A 16,056-nucleotide genomic window follows, 5' to 3' on the forward strand; every position below is an offset into this window, starting at 1 on the left:
AATACCACATTGTAGTCAAATGAATAAAGTGTGTGTGTGTGAACATGGATATATATATGAAAAATATAATGTTAAGTTAAAAAGTTGCTAAAGGGTATATAGAGTATACTATTTATCTACATTTCTTAAATATACAAATATGTATGCAAACATATAATAAAAATATTAAAACATGCAGACTAATAATACATTGCAACTTTAAGATGTTTCCTACTTCTGGGGAATGAGGAGGGTAAAAAAGAGAGAGGGGTTATGGCTGTCTATACAGTATAACATTTTATTCCCTTAAAAAAATTAAAACAACATGGTAACATGCTAACATCTGTTGCCTTTGTGTGATGGCTTCATAGGCACCTATGAAATCATTTCTGTTGCTTTCAAATATTTAATAACACAACACAACATAAAAAAGAGGGAATATAACAGCTCACTTAGCCTTTGGGATAATTAGAAAACATTTGGAGGAGAATAAAATTAGATTTCTACCTTATGTCATATACAAAAGAAAATTCCCTCGGTTAAATTTTAAATGAACATAAAATATACCAGAATATAACAGGTGATTATTTGTCTGCTCTTAGGTAAGGAAAATTATCTCTAAGTATTTGGACAGAAGAAATGTAGACAAAAAGTTTAGAGAAAATGAAAAAAATGAATAAATTTTTTCCTACAAAAAATTTAAATCTCGTCTATGTCCTAAAAGTATAAAGTATAAACAACATTGATATTTGTAACATGTAAAGGATTTGTAGAAATAAAACATATAAAATCCCAAGAGAAAAATCTGATAATGACTTGAACAGACAACTTGCAACAGAATACACACCAATGAACCTCATGCAAAAATGTTCAACAACACAGTTATTAAATTATTGCCTCATAGCTCTAAATTCAGCTTTCAGTACCTACTCTGCAATAATGGACTGGGCTGTCTACACCTTCCTCTTCACATAAGCATCATATTAAGCTTTGTCAGTAGGACAAAATGTTGCTGGAGGGATATTACCAGAGTGTGCGATCCTCTCTTGCTGGGTCCAGTGTGCTACGTTTTGTTTTTTCTTTGTAATGCTGAACAATGTGTGACCTGTACAGGAGTGTGGGGACACCCAATGGTGCTATGCCCCAGATGTGTGCCCACAGTGCACTCTTTCTCAGAGGTCTCGCTCTGAGGATCACATTCCTGCGATCCTCCTGATGGAGGCAATGCAAAGGCGAAGCCTGGGCTTACAGAGGTACGCTTACCCGCTCTGAAGGCCCAGCTCCCAGCTTTGGCTCACCTATATCCGGAGGGCTGTTTCTTGTGGCTTTCTCAGAGAAGACACCATCCACTCCAGGTCTGTGGTCACAGTGGTGCTTTGATACCTTTTCTCATACCTGCCGGCCTACCAGTCTTGGCTCACCTGTGTACAAGAGGACTGTTTCTTGCTCGCTAGGTGCCTGAGGACCAGCTCTGGCCAGGGTAACACAGTCAACTTCTCTGCAGATTTTTAATAGACCCATGAAACTTCATTTTATGGCAAATAGTTTAATATGATTTATTGTTCTTTGCTTTTTATAATCATTCCTAGATAGTGATTCATACCCATCATATTATAGAGAAAGGACTTAATTCTACAAATTTTAGTAATTTCAACTTAGATCATTTTTAGAACCAAGATTTAAGATCTTATAATGAGAAAACCTAAATGATACTAGCAGTCTTCACTTGAACTCTGGCTTACTCATTTGTATTCTACCTGGGAATAAGCAGATATTGACTACCATTGATATCAACAATCATGATTTATCGATTTGAGCCAAATATCATCTAAGGTAATGTCAAAGTCAATACATGTTCAGGAGACCGTTGATCTTGTCTAAAGGCTAAAAGGTCATCAATATCTCCATTATTGTACTCCATGTATTATAAATATTTCTTTCATAAAATGTAGTTTTCAGGAAAAGCATAATTCATTATGAAGGAGGATAAGAAGACCATTTAGAATCTGTTATAATTACAGGTATGGAAACTAAACAAATTCTTTCCTAAAACCACTCCTCCAGCTTATTTGTATTTTGAGACTGCATTTTTCCGTGCGGTGTGGCTGGGGCTACAGCTCTGTTGTCGTCAGTGTAAGGTGGCTGACGAGGGAAGTGAGAAGAGGATCAACGATTTCAAAAATAAAGATAGCAGAAGAGCTGGGAAGAGCAGCAGAGTTGAGACTAGTGAAATTTTCGCCTTTAATAGCACTTCCCTACTCTTCATAACTCCGTTAGGTATGGTTCTCCTGTAGCTGGCAGGGTAGTGGGACAGAGTGGAAATCAGAAGCAGAAACAGCAGGTAATGTTAAACAAATTCATGATAGAATAGAAATTATACACATGAACTAAAATAAGATTTTGATAGCCAGTGCCAATTATTTATTTTAAACCATGAGCTTAAGTTAAAACAGGACTGATTACTCCTTAGAGATGAGCAAGAACCATCAGCACTAAATCATTAGCAAAGAAGGACCTAAGTAAGTTTAGAAGAAAAGTTTATTGGGGCTTTCCTTCAGTCTTCTTACTGAATTCCTGCTGAACCTACAAAGAACTCCCAATCCCACATATTGAAAGATAGGTTTTATTTGTTCAGCAGGGTGATCTTTCCAAAGTAATTTCCCTAGAGAGATAGGAATAAGATACTTTACAAGAGGCTTCTTCTTCTTGGCAATAATTAGAAAATCATTAATTCTTTCAATAGATTAATGTTGAATTAATTGTGGACATAAATAGGTGTTGATATCTATATCTATAGTGTTATCACTGAATAAAGGACAAGCCTGTGGACATTATTAAAAATATATCAATAATTCTTACAATTCAATAAGAAAATATATAATTCCAAAAGAATAAAAAGGAAGTACTTTTACAGTTTATGCATAAAAGAAATACAAATTCCAACCCATGTATTAAAATTTCACTTCAGTAATAATCAATGAAGTGCTAATTAGCATTAATAATGTGATTTTTAAGAAAACTTCCAAATTTTAAGAATACAAAAAAATTACCTATTATTGATATAAATTTGTGGAAATAAGCTTTTTTTTTATTGTTATTCAATTACAGTTGTATGCCTTTTCTCCCCATCCCTCCACCCCACCCCAGGTGAACCCACCTCCTTCCCCCACCTCCACCCTCCCCCTTGGTTTTGTCCATGTGTCCTTTATAGTAGTTCCTGTAATCCCCTCTACCCACTGTCCCCGCCCCCACCCCCCACCCCCGCCCTGGCTATTGTTAGATTGTTCTTAACTTCAATGTCTCTGTTTATATTTTGTTTGCTTTTTCCTTCTATTGCTTATGTTCCAGTTAAAGGTGAGATCATATGGTATTTGTCCCTCACTTCCTGGCTTATTTCACTTAGCATAATGCTCTCCAGTTTCATCCATGCTGTTGCAAAGGGTATAAGCTCCTTCTTTCTCTCTGCTGCGTAGAATTCCATTGTGTAAATATACCATAGTTTTTGGATCCACTCGTTTGCTGATGGGCACTTAGGTTGCTTCCAGTACTTGGCTATTGTAAATTGTGCTGCTAGGAACATTGGGGTGCACAGATTCTTTTGGATTGGTGTTTCAGTGTTCTTAGGGTATAATCCCAGCAGCGGAATTACTGGGTCAAAGGGAAGTTCCATTTTTAGTTTTCTGAGGAAATTCCATATTGTTTTCCACAGTGGCCTCACCAGTCTGCATTCCCACCAACAGTGCACGAGGGTTCCCTTTTCTCCACATCCTCTCCAACATTTGTTTGTGGATTTGTTTATGTTGGCCACTCTGACTGGTGTGAGATGATACCTCATTGTGGTTTTAATTTGCATCTCTCTGATAGCTAGCGATGCTGAGCATCTTTTCATATGTCTCTGGGCCCTCTGTATGTCTTCCTTGGAGAAGTGTCTGTTCAAGTCCTTTGCCCATTTTTTAATTGGGTTGTTTGTCTTCCTGGAGTGGAGTTGTGTGAGTTCTTTATATATTTTGGAGATCAGGCCCTTGTCTGAGGTATCGTTGGCAAATATGTTTTCCCATATTGTTGGTTCTCTTTGTAATTTGGTGCTGTTTTCTTTAGCCATGCAGAAGCTTTTTATTTTGATGAGGTCCCATTTGTTTATTCTTTCCTTTATGTCCCTTGCTTTAGGGGATGTGTCTGTGAGGATGTTGCTGCGTGGAATGTCTGAGATTTTCCTGCCAATGTTTTCCTCAAGGACTTTTATGGTGTTACGGCTTATATTTAAGTCTTTTATCCATCTTGAGTTTATTTTCGTGTATGGCGTAAGTTGGTGATCGAGTTTCATTTTTTTGCACGTAGCTGTCCAGATCTCCCAACACCATCTGTTGAAGAGACTGTTTTTGCTCCATTTTATGCTCCTGCCTCCTTTGTCAAATATTAATTGATCGTATAGATTTGAGTTTATTTCTGGGCTCTCTATTCTGTTCCATTGGTCTATGTGCCTGTTTTTATGCCAGTACCAGGCTGTTTTGATTACCGTGGCCTTGTAATACAGTTTGATATCAGGTATTGTGATCCCTCCTGCTTTGTTCTTCTTTCTCAAAATTGCTGCAGCTATTCAGGGTCGTTTATGGTTCCATATGAATTTCTGAAATGTTTGTTCTATATCTGTGAAATATGTCATGGGTACTCTAATAGGGATTGCATTGAATCTATAAATTGCTTTGGGTAGTATGGCCATTTTGATGATGTTAAGTCTTCCAATCCATGAGCATGGTACATGCTTCCATTTGTTTGTGTCTTCCTTAATTTCTTTATTCAGTGTTGTGTAGTTTTCTGAGTACAGGTCTTTTACCTCCTTGGTTAGGTTTATTCCTAGGTACTTTATTTTTCTTGTTGCTATATCAAATGGGATTTTTTTCCTGATTTCTGTTTCTGCAGTTTCGTTGCTGGTGTACAGGAATGCCTTTGATTTCTGGGTATTGACTCTGTATCCAGCTATTTTGCCAAATTCATTTATTAGGTCGAGTAGTTTTTGAGTGGAGTCTATAGGGTTTTCCATGTCCACTATCATGTCGTCTGCAAACAGTGACAGTTTCATTTCCTCCTTTCCAATTTGGATGCCTTTTATTGCTTTTTCTTGTCTGATTGCTGTGGCTAGGACTTCCAATACTATGTTGAATAGGAGTGGTGAGAGAGGGCATCCTTGTCTTGTTCCTGATCTTAGTGGGAAAGCTCTAAGTTTTTGTCCATTGAGTGTGATGTTGGCTCTAGGTCTCTCATATATGGCCTTAATTATGTTGAGGACTGCTCCCTTTATTCCCACTTTGCTGAGTGTTTTTATCAGAAATGGGTGCTGTATCTTATCGAATGCTTTTTCCGCATCTATTGATATGATCATGTGATTTTTGTCTTTGCTGTTGTTGATGTGATGTATTATGTTTATTGATTTGCGAATATTGTACCATCCTTGCATCCCTGGGATGAATCCCACTTGGTCATGGTGGATGATCTTTTTAATATATTGCTGGATGCGGTTTGCTAATATTTTGTTGAGAATTTTAGCGTCTATGTTCATCAGCGATATTGGCCTGAAGTTTTCTTTCTTTGTTGTGTCTTTATCTGGTTTTGGGATTAGGATGATGCTGGCTTCATAAAAAGAGTTTGGGAGTCTTCCATCAGTTTGGATTTTTTCGAATAGTCTGTGAAGGATAGGGGTTAGTTCTTCCTTAAATGCTTTGTAGAAATCTCCTGTGAAACCATCTGGTCCAGGGCTTTTGTGTGATGGGAGTTTCTTGATGACTGCTTCAATTTCCTTTGCTGATATTGGTCTGTTCAGGTTTTCTGCTTCTTCTTCATTCAGTTTTGGAAGATTATATTTTTCTAGAAATGTGTCCATTTCATCTAGGTTTTCAAATTTCTTAGCATATAGGTCTTCATAGTAATTTCTTACGATCCTTTGTATCTCTGTGGTATCAGTTGTAATCTCTCCACTTTCATTTCTAATTCTGTTTATTTGGATCCTCTCTCTTTTCTTCTTGATAAGCCTACTTAAAGGCTTGTCGATTTTGTTTATCTTTTCAAAGAACCAGCTTCTGGATTCATTGATCCTTACAATTGTGCTTTTAGTCTCTATGTCATTTAGTTCTGCTCTGATCTAGGTTATTTCCTTCCTTCTGCTTGCTCTGGGCTGTCTTTGTTGTTCCTCCAGTTCTTGTAGGCATAGGGTTAGGTTGTTTGTTTGAACTGTTTCTACCTTTTAAGGTAGGCCTGTATTGCTATGAACTTCCCTCTCAGGACTGCCTTTGCTGTGTCCCATAGGTTTCGGGTTGTTGTGAGTTCGTTTTCATTTGTTTCCAGGAAGTTTTTGATTTCTTCCCTAATCTCGTTCTTGACCCATTCATTGTTTAATAGCATGCTATTCAGTCTCCATGATTTTTAGTGTTTTGGGTTTTACCCTTGGGGTTGGTTTCTAGTTTCAGACCCTTGTGGTCAGAGAAGATGCTTGATATGATTTCAATTTTCTTGAATTTGTTGAGGCTTGCTTTGTGTCCTATCATGTGGTCTATCTTTGAAAAAGTTCCATGGACACTTGAAAAGAATGTGTATTTTGCTTCTTTGGGATGAAAAGCTCTGTATATATCAGTTAAGTCCATTTCCTCTAGGGTATTGTTAAGTGACACAATATCTTTGTTGATCTTTTGTTTGGAAGACCTGTCCATTTTTGATAGTGGGGTGTTAAATTCCCCTACTATAATTGTGTTGCTGTCAATATCTTTCTTGAAATCCTCCAAGATTTTCTTTATGTATTTGGGTGCTCCTATGTTGGGTGCATATATATTTATAATGTTTATGTCTTCTTGGTGGATTCTTCCTTTGAGTATTATGAAGTGACCTTCTGGGTCTCTCTTTATGGCCCTTCTTTGGAAGTCTATTTTGTCTGATATGAGAATTGCTACCCCTGCTTTTTTTTCCTGTCCGTTTGCTTGGAAAATTTGTTTCCAGCCCTTCACTTTCAGTCTGTGTAAGTCTTTTGTCCTGAGATGGGTTTCTTGTAGGCAGCATATGTGTGGGTCATGTTTTCTTATCCATTCAGCTGTTCTATGTCTTTTGATTGGAGCATTTAATCCATTTACGTTTAAGGTTATTATCGATAGGTAGTTATTCATTGCCATTATTTCCTACCTGTGTTCCTCTGTCTTTCTCTTTTCCTTCCTTTCCTTAAAGCAGTCCCTTTAGCATCTCTTGCAGAGCTGGTTTGGTGGAGCTGTATTCTTTTAGACTTCTTTTGTCTGGGAAACTCTTTATTTGGTCTTCTATCTTGATTGAGAGCCTTGCTGGGTAAAGTAGTCTTGGTTGCAGGCCTCTGGTTCTCATTATTTGGAATATTTTTTGCCATTCTCTTCTGGCTTGGAGTGTTTCCATTGAGAAGTCAGTTGCTAACCTTATTGGGGCTCCCTTGTATGTTACTTCCTTTTTCTCCCTTGCTGCCTTTAAGATCCTCTCTTTGTCTTGGAAATTTGCCATTTTAATTATGATGTGTCTTGCAGTGGGTCTCTTTGGGTTCCTCTTGTTTGGGACTCTCTGTGATTCCTGGATTTGGGTGACTTTTTCTCTCTTCAGATTAGGGAAATTTTCCATCATTACTTTTTCAAACAGGTTTTCTATCCCTTGCTCTTCTTCTTCTCCTTCTGGTATTCCTATTATACGGATATTGTTACGTTTCATGTTGTCCTGCATTTCCCTTATTGCCTCTTCATTCTTTCTGAGCCTCTTTTCCTTTTCTTGCTCCTTCTGAGTGTTTTTTTCTACTTTATCCTCCAGCTCGCTGATCCGAACCTCTGCTTCATCAAGTCTGCTTTTAATTCCTTCTTCTGTGTTCTTCAATTCAGAAATTGTATTCTTCATTTCCTCTTGGCTCTTGTTGATATTTTCTATTTCCTTTTTCATGTTGATATAGTTTGCAGTGAGTTCATTGTAGTTTCCTTGTAGTTTCTGGTAGTTCTCTTTGAGCTCAGAGAGCTCAGTGAACTTCCTGATGACCATTGCTTTGAACTCAGTATCTGATAGTTGACTTGCCTCTTTTTCGGTTAGTATTCTTTCTGAGACTTCCTCCTTTCCTTTCATTTGGGAATTGTTTCTTTGTCTTCCCATTGTTTGTGAGGCTCTTCTTGTTGGCCTCTGCTTCTTAAATTGTTTTGTTCTGACTCCCTGGGTTTATGATATGAACTTCTATGGTAGAATGCCAATGGGATTCGGTGGTGCTGTCTCCTTACTCTCCTGTGCTCACTGGTCTTGAGCTGACGTTTATGTGTTTAACACGGTCTAACTCTAGTCTTTTCAGCACTCCAGGTTTTGTTGTCTCACCGTCAGATCTTTCAATGTCCTCTATCTTTGGTCTCTGATCTTCGTATATGCTGGAATACTGTTGGCTGTTCGCTCTGCTCCTCAGATCAGCTAGGTATTTCCCTGGCGTTGAGGGGAAGTGGATTCCACTCCCACCTATGTTGCCGCCATCTTCCGATCTGGAAATAAGCTTTTTAATTCAATCTGTTAAGTGGAATATTTATCAAAACCTTAAAAAACGCTAAAAATTACTGATCATGTAATTCTATCTCTAGGAATTTATCTCAAGTAAATAATAAGAGATACAGACTTTAAATACAAGATGGTTTACGGTGGCATTATTTAAATGAATAAAAAAATTAAGTGGTCTAAATGTCCAACAGTCGTTGGGAGGGGCAGTCTGTTCTGGGCCCTGAGATCCTCCACGTTCAAACAAAGTGTACAAGATTGCAAGACTTACGTGTCTTGTGATATTGCATAGTTTCATAGGCAGCTAAGCAGTCAGGGTGACCATAGCCTGATGGCATGTAATAGCGTGTTCCTCTAGAGGAGGGGGCCTGGCTTATCTTCTAATTGCTGCAATGATTGCTCTGTATCAAGGAGTCCTTGACCTTTGGCTCTGGGTTTCTCTCTGTAACACAACCTCTGTGCACGCAGGTATCCGCCAGAACCATGACACACCCTTGTGGGACTTAGGGCCAAAGGGAACAAATGCAGATATGCTGGCGCTCCTGTTGTTTTGTGTGCTGCAAGTGATACAATCTTTTCCTCTGACTCAGGAGTCTTGTGTCTTCTGCCAGTATCCATGAAACAGCAACAGACTAACTTGTTAGCTTACAAGTAGGGTGAAGTCTCAGACCCTTCCTGATTCTTGACACAATAGGGACTTTGTTAGTAAATTCTGGTATGTGTATGTGATAGATAGAGGTACAATCTTAGAGCAGGCTGCTCTGATCTCTTCCTTTTATTGGGGCACTAATCCTGTAGAATCTCCAAATTTATGACCTCATTTAAAGTTAACTACCAATGTTCATAGCAGCACAGTTTACAATAGCCAAGTGTTGGAAGCAACCTAAGTTCCCAGTAAATGAATGGATCAAAAAAGTGTAGTACATTTACACAATGGGATGCTATGCAGCAGAATGAAAGAAAGAGCTTCTACCCTTCATGTCAGCATGGGGGGATCTGGAGAGCATTATGCTAAGTGAAATAAGCCAGGCAGTGAAAGACAAATACCATATGATCTCACCTGTAAGTAGAACCTAATCAACAAAACAAATAAGCAAGCAAAATAGAACCAGAGACATGGAAATAAAGAACAAACTGACAGTTACCAGAGAGGCAGGGGGAGAGGGATAAGGGGGGAAAATAGGAGAAGGATTGTCAAGGAACACATATAAAGGACACATGGACAAAGCCAAAGGGGGTAGGGTTGAGGATGGGAGGCGGGGATGGGTAGGGTGAGGGGGAGTGGTGATGGGGAAATGGAGACAACTGTATTTGAACAACAATAAAAAAAATAAAGCTAACTACCTCCCAAAGGTTCCACTTTCAAATATCATCACATTAAAAATTAAGTCTTCAGCATATAAAAATTTTTCTGGTGGAGGTTTACAAACATTCAGTCCATAGCAGGTGCTAAGCTGCCATTGAAAGTTAAGTTCTCAAAAAAATTATCAATATATGAAAATATTTATGACATATTGATTAGATAAAAAAATTCCAATACAGTGCAATTGGATATATATATATATATATATATATATATATATATATATATATATATTTAAATTGTATACATGTGCAATAATTTCTAGAAGCTTGTATATGTAAAGCTAGATCTAAGGTCATCTTAAAAATAACTGTGTCACTTCTTAGTTCATAGGTTCTCAAACATTAGCACCACTCATAATCACATATAGAACTGTTAAAATACAGCATACTCAGTGTTACCCCCACAGATTCTGATTCAATAGGTCTGGGATGGGGCCCTAAAATGAGCATTTCTAACAAGTTCCTAGGTGACGCTGCTGCTACGTATCAGGGAACCACACTTTGAGAACTGCCGTCTTGGTCTATGTGCCAGTTTAATACAATAATTATGAGCATGGATATTGAAGCAACATCTTTGGGTTTATATTATATCCTGTCCTATAGTTATGTGATTTTAAACAAGTTTTTAAATTCTCTGTACCTCGTTTTCTCATCAGGAAAATGGGAATAAAAATAGTAGTTAACGCATAGTATTAAATGATAAAAAGCTTAGCATAATGCCTATGATATTATAAGGACTCTTAGTATGTTTTAGCCTGCCTAGACAGTATAAGTACATTGATTTCAAGAATTCTATTATTAGCCCTGCCAAGCTGCGCAACACTGTTGTGAAGAGTGTAAGATTTTAGTCTCAGGCAAACTGTGTGTACTGTTACCCACTAGTTCTCAGTTTTCATCTATAAAATGGGGCAATTATTTCTCCCCTACCTCGTTTTTGGAATGATTAAATATAATCAAATATATGAAGTACCTGGCAAGCAACCTAAGTCAATATTAATTCTCTTATTTCCCACAGCCCTTCTGACTAAGCACTCATTACTCATTTAATTAACAAAAATTGACTGCTTATTAAATTTTTCCTACGGTTTTAGGCTTCAGGAATACATAATTTTGTAGGCACTAAAAGGTTCTACTCTCTTGAGTTTTCCATTATGTTAAAAGAAAATTTGAGACTTAGGGCTTGGAAGATGAAGTGTTACAATGAAAGGGAAATATCAGGAGTGAGAAATTTTATTTTCCTGCTATTCTGCTACTAATTTAATGTTGAACAAGTCGTTTGTGTGTGCCTTGTTAGTAAAGTTAGAGGAATGAACAATCTATTTCTAAGATCCTTTACACACTAACATTCTTTTAATCTAAAACTTCTGATGCTTTATTAATTGGGTGTTGAAAACTGCCTGCCTTTGTGGGACAACTAAGTAATAGAAACGTGTGAAGAGGCTGGCTAATTACAGGAAGTGGTGGTGGCATGGCAATTGGGAGAGTTCATGCCTCCGTAAGGAAGACTGTGATGGAGTTGTTTTTAAACGTTTAGCTTGTCAAGTGAAATGCATCGGTAGGCTGGATTCTGTAACACTTGGTCTAATCGTTAGTCCGGATTTAGCCATTCAGGGCATTATACTTCTCCAAGCTTCAGTTTTGCAGTGTAGGCCCAACAAATATTAATCTTAAAAGAAACTTAAGAATTTTTAAGATAATCATCTTCTAAAAGTTTTTAGTTACAATCAGGAAAAAGAATGATATTCTGATTTTAAATAGGAAAATGAGCTAATTCTATAAAACTGAATATACTAGGATTGTTACAAACTATTCAATGGTTTGCACTTTTCATTTCAACATAAAATGAAATAATCATAGATACTGAGGAACAATAGGTCATCTCTAGACAAAATTAAAAAATAGGATGACAGAGCTTCTCGCTACGGGTTGGGAGGTGACGTGGACTGTTCTGCATTTGCACTGCAAGTCACTCACAGTTGAGGAGCACACTGATCATGTTGTCATGGGAAATAATGTGTTACATGTATGTAGAGATCATGACACAGTTTATTAAAGAAAGAATATACCCTTTGGAAGAAGAATTACTGCAAATGGCAGGGATCATAAAATAAATATTGTGACTTATTAAAAAAGAAACTTTGTGCTGACAGTATTCTGATGACACCTTCCTAAACTTATGATTCTAGAAAACGAGAACAGAGATACAAATATTTACTTGCATACTTGCTTTGATTTAACTGAGAGTGGTTAGGTTTTCACAAAGCAAAGTGACTGGAAAATCAGAATTTCACATGAATTTTGTATGTATAAAATATGGATTACTCAAGAGGACGAAGTTCACCTTGAAACTATCTACCAGGAAGGAGACTTCAAACTTCCAAAACAATGCTATTTGGCATCACATTTGTAGTTATTAAGAATATTTTCCCCATTGAAATGCTAAGACTTTAGGAAAGTAATGAAAACATTATCATTTTAAACAGCTAAATTTGACTTAGGGGCAAGGAAGAGAATTCATTCTTGATAAAAGTCTCTTAATATTGAGGTTTTATATTAAACATAGTTGGTTATTTTTCAAAGGTGCAAAAAACAATTTTACTTTTGAGAATTGTATATTTTAGTATAGTTCAAGGCATACTTGTATTAAATAGCAAAAACCCAGTGAAGTAAATTTAAAGATCAAATTGGCTTTATTCAATGTTTCATGAGTCAGGCAGCATGCCACCTAGCAATAGAAAGGAACTCCATTGAGCTTCAGAAAAGGGAAGATTTTTAAAGGCAGAGAGAGAGAAGGAAAGAGAGGGGGAGAGAGGGAAAGGAAAAAAGAAAAGATTAGCAAAGAATGCATTGCTTTAGGGGGAAGGAAGAGGTCTGTTGAAGGTTTCCTCCCAGTGCTGACTAGGAAATTCCAAGTTGGCTGGTTAAAGTTCAGATGACTGGGGAATGTTAACCGTGAGTAGTTATTAAGTCTTCATTTACAGCAAGGGGGTCTAAGTGGCTCCATTCAGGGCCTGTTGTCTTGTTTTTTAAATTTATTTTGGGGTGTGGCATAAGAAGGTAGTCTAGTTTCTTTTTTCTGTACATCTGTCCAGTTTTCCCAACATCATTTATTGAATAGACTACCATTAGCCCATTGTATGTGCTTGCTTCCACTGTTGAATATTAATTGACTATAGAGGTGTGGATTTATTTCTGGCCTCTCTGTTCTGTTCCATTGATCTATGTTTCTATTTTTATATGAATACCAAGCTGTTTTGATTACTATGGCCTTGTAGTATAGTTTGATATGAGGTAGTGTGATTCCCCCAACTTTGTCCTTTCTCAGGATCACTGTTAGTACACAGGACCTCTTGTAGGTCTATATGCATTTTTGAAATATTTGTTCTGTGAAATACATCATTGAAATCTTGATAGGAATTGTGTTCAGTCTATAGTTTGCTTTGGGTAGTATGGACATTTTAATGATGTTAATTCTTCTTATTCAGGAACATGGTCTGTGCTTCCACTTATTTGTATTTTCTTCAGTTTCTTTCTTCAGTGTTTTGTAATTTTCTGAGTACAGGTCTTTTACATCCTTGGTTAGGTTTATTTGTAGGTATTTTATTCTTTTTGAAGCAATTCTGAATGGGATTATTTTCTTAGTTTCCCTTTCTGTTAGTTCATTATTGGCATATAAAAACACAACTGATTTCTAGATATTAATTTTGTATCCTGCTACATTGCTGAATTCATTGATCAGTTCTAGCAGTTTCTTATAGGAATCTTTGTGGTTCTCTATGTGGAGTATCATGTCATCTGCAAAAAAAGACAGTTTTACTTTTTCCTTTCCAATTTGGATGCCTTTTATTTCCTCTTGTCTGATTGGTGTGGCTCGGACTTCTAGTACTATGTTGAATAAGAGAGGTGAAAGTGGACATCCCTGTCTTGTTACTGATTTTAAAGTTTTTGCACAGCAAAGGAAATAATCAACACAATAAAAAGACAACCCATAAAATGGGATAACATATTTGCCAATATATATGATAAGGGGTTAATAAACAAAATTTATAAAGCACATAAAAAACTCAACACCAAAAAACCCCCCAAACAACCCAATTAAAAAATGGGCAAAGGACCTAAATAGACATTTCTCCAAAGGGGACATACAAATGGCCAATAGACATATGAGAAGATGCTCAACACCACTGATCGTCAGAGAAATGCAAATTAAAAATACAATGAGATACAATCTCACGACTATCCTCAAGAAATCAGCAAACAACAATTGCTGCCATGGGTGTGGAGAAAGGGAACCCTTTTGCACTGTTGGTGGGGATGTAGATTGGTGCAACCACTGTGGAAAACAGTATGGAGATATCCGAACAAACTAAAAATGGCTCTGCCTTTTGACCCAGTGATCTCATTTCTGAGAATATATCTGAAGGAACCCTAAACACTAACTCAAAAGAATGTAAGCATCCCATGGTCATTGCAGTGCTCTTTGCAATCGCCCAGATATGGAAGCAGCCCAAGTGTCCATCCATAGATGAGTGGATAAAACAACTATGGGACATTTACACAATGGAATACCACTCAGCCATGAAAAAGAAGAAAGATTTTACACTTTGTGACAGAATGGATGGACCTAGAGAACATTATACTAAGTGAAATAAATCAGTCAGAGAGAGACAAATATCTTATGATTTCACTCGTATGTAGAATCTAATAAACAAACTGCACTAACAAGCAAAAGAGAGACAAAATCACAGATGGAGAGCAGATAACAGCTAAGGGGGAGGTGAAGAGGTGGAGGGTTTAAGCAAAAAGGAAAAAGAAGTCATGGACATGGACAAAAGTGGGGTGATTGCAGGGAGAGGGTCTATGAGGGGACTAAATGATTATGAAAAATACACCTTTTTTTTTTTTTAAAGAAATGCCATTGGAAATGGCTTCAGTTGGACCTGCAAGTTGGGTGGGTCAGGGACTCAAGAAATCAGAGGGCAGGGCTAACAGTGTTAGCCAGGTTGATGAAGTCTCAGACTTAGTGTCTGCCTGCCAGCTCTCTGAGAAGAAGGGCCCAGAAAAAAACTATGGCCTCTGCCAGCACTTCTGTCAAGGAGAATGCTATTTCTCCAGCTCTCAACTGATATCAGACAACTCAGTTCTGCCTTGTATGTCCCTGGTGCCCCAGTGCTGGAGCTCAAGCAAATGAGTCCTAGTGAGTCAGTGTGTGGGCCCTTTAAGAGAAATGTCTGGGGCTCCAGATGCCCTTCATCTCACTCAGCCACAATTTGAGCTCATTTTTACAGCCAGAATTTATGGAGACTTCTCTTTTTGGCGTTGGAGGGATCCGGTATGGGGCTGGGACCTCTCAGTCCTATGGGGGGACCTCTGCAACTGTGATATCCTCCTGATTTTTATCTACCATTCATGGGTGTGGGACCCCCTTGTTTTGAGTCTCTGCCCCTCCTAGCAGTCTCAATGTGGCTTCTTCTTTATATCCTTAATAATAGGATTTTGTTTCCAGCTAGATTTCGGATGGTTCTGAATGATGGTTGCTCTGTAGTTTAGTTGTAATTTCAATGCGGTTGTGCAAGGATTGAAGTACTGCATTTACCTATGCTGCTACCTTGATGGGAGCCCCCTAGAAAGTATGTTTTTAAAACTGAATAAACCTCTGTCTCCCACAAAACTCTTCATGTACTTATCATTTTATTGCATTTATTCATTTTATTCTTAAAAAATTAGAGAGTAGACACTTTTTTTTTCTTTTCTTACAGGTGAACAGATAAGCAAAGCCTCAGTTTAGAGAAGAAATGCTTTTGTAAAAGCTCAATATTTCAGGCCAAAGTATCCATTTGTCTTCAGTAATATCTGGCTTTGAAATGTTGCCACTGTTAGCACTAAATGAAGCCTTAATTTCCATGTTTCGGAGACGGCGTCGATGAACATTAGCAGGGTGTGTGGTATGCACAGCATCAAGTGAACAGCCACATGCATTGAGTTCTATGTTTAACGGTCCTGCCTCAGAATCCCTGTAGATTTTTTGAGTATTCTTTTAAAGACTCTACTATCTGTTCTAAGAGAGGAACAGATGCATCTTTCCATATAGTGCAATCAGCAAAGCTCAGAAGATGTAAGGCCAGACTATATTCATATTTCTTTCACAGTGTTGAGTACATTGGTGGTACTAAACCAGCCTTCTCAACAGCTAGCATC

General features: G+C 37.6%; 1 protein-coding gene across 3 annotated transcripts in view; it reads left to right on the top strand.

Moving 5' to 3' along the window:
• ZPLD1 (zona pellucida like domain containing 1) overlaps positions 1-16,056 on the top strand; it is a 276,647-nt gene that overhangs the window by 101,811 nt on the left and 158,780 nt on the right. The gene's annotated exons all lie outside the window — the stretch shown is intronic.

Source organism: Desmodus rotundus, chromosome 2 (assembly GCF_022682495.2).
Source record: "Desmodus rotundus isolate HL8 chromosome 2, HLdesRot8A.1, whole genome shotgun sequence".
In the NCBI taxonomy this organism is placed as follows: Eukaryota; Metazoa; Chordata; class Mammalia; order Chiroptera; family Phyllostomidae; genus Desmodus; species Desmodus rotundus.